Source organism: Octopus bimaculoides, chromosome 11 (genome assembly GCF_001194135.2).
Source record: "Octopus bimaculoides isolate UCB-OBI-ISO-001 chromosome 11, ASM119413v2, whole genome shotgun sequence".
Taxonomy (NCBI): Eukaryota; Metazoa; Mollusca; class Cephalopoda; order Octopoda; family Octopodidae; genus Octopus; species Octopus bimaculoides.
In genome coordinates this window covers 29635928-29637649 of record NC_068991.1, presented here as the reverse complement: position 1 = coordinate 29637649, position 1722 = coordinate 29635928, and positions in this window count along the sequence as shown.

Sequence of the window (1722 nt, the reverse complement as noted above, 5' to 3'; positions counted from 1 at the left end):
TATATATATATATATATATATATATATATATATATATATATATATATATGTACGACTGGCTCCTTTCAGTGTCCGTTTCCCAAATCCACTCACAAGGGTTTTGTCTGCCCGAGGCTAAAGTAGAAGACACTTCCCCAAGATCCCATGCAGTGGGTCTGAACCTGGAATCATGTGCTCGGATGCAAGCTTCTTACAACACACCCACACCTGCGCCTATATATATATAATTATCAAAGTTGGGAAATAAGTCCAGGTAGGTATAAAGTAAGTTTCAGAAGTGGACTTAAGAATATATAATATTTCCGACAATTAATTTTGTCTTAGTACTTGATGTACATAGGTCCAGAGAATATAAAACTAAGTTAGCAATGGAAAAATGGTATATTAATTACTTATTTCTTTATTTTTATATCTATAAAATTCATAAAATATTGACATTAATAAATAGATAAAATATCCGACATATGTTTCAGCTGATTTACCAAGAGCATATTCATTTATTATAATATGATTAGATGATTAAATAATTAATGAATAAATCTATTTAGTAAAACACCTCCATCAAAGAATTTAAGAGAAAGTTCCTAGTTACACCATTTGAAATTGTCATATAGGTAAATATAAATAACCCATATGACAATTTCAAATGGTCTAAGAACTTTCTCTTAAATTCCTTGATGAAACTGTTTTAATAAATATATTGTATTGATTAATTATTTAGCTATTCAATTATATAATTATAAATGGATATGCTTTTGGTAAATCACCTGAAACATATGTCGGATATTTTATATATCTATTAATGTCTATATTTTTGGGGTCTTATACATATAAAATTAAATAAATAATTCATGAATATACCACTTTTCTGCTGTTAACTTTGTTTCTATATATATGTATATATACATAGAATGGGTTTCCATATCCAAATTTCACTGACACGGTATTCGTCAACTCGAGAATAAGAAAATTCTTAAGCCGCACAGCTTCAGAGAAGAAACCCATCTCAGACAAATGTTTCCAACCTTAAATTCTTACACTGTAAGGGGGCTGGTCTGGGCTTGGCTGGGTAGTATCTGGGTCGTGACTCCTGGGTAATTCTCTGTTGAAACTTTCTATTGAAACTTTCTAAGATATCAGAGACTTGTGCATTTAAAGCGCAGGGTTATTTGATCTAGTTGGAACTCCTCTCCGTAGTCTCTGCTTTCAAACTTCCATAAAAAGAAATAACTTTAAAAGCCAGGGTGACGGTGAAACGTCAGCAGTGTCAACGCTACCATAATGATTCAGTCAGATTTACTTCCTTTAGCGTTAAAATACAAATATATTGCCCTCAAACGGTGTGGAGGTAGATTTTGTTCCTCCTTAGTTTAAGCATAAATTAGAATAAATATAAATCAGAGTAAATTTATTTTTGTAGAAACTAGTATTACTTTATTAGTATATGATAGAATTACTAGTTAAATATTAGTATTTACTTTTAATAGAAAATCTCATTAGTATTATTATCAACATAATGAATAATATAAACAGCAGTGTGTCGTATTAAATATCTCACCAGCATTAGTAATGTCTTTTTACTTCAATCATTTTAATCTTTCATCTTTACTCTTTCTGGATATAACAGTCATATACCAAGGTTGATGTATAATTAACAATACCTGTCAATAACGAGTATAAATTGTCTGCACATTATTAATTAATTATTTGTTGTACGTGCCG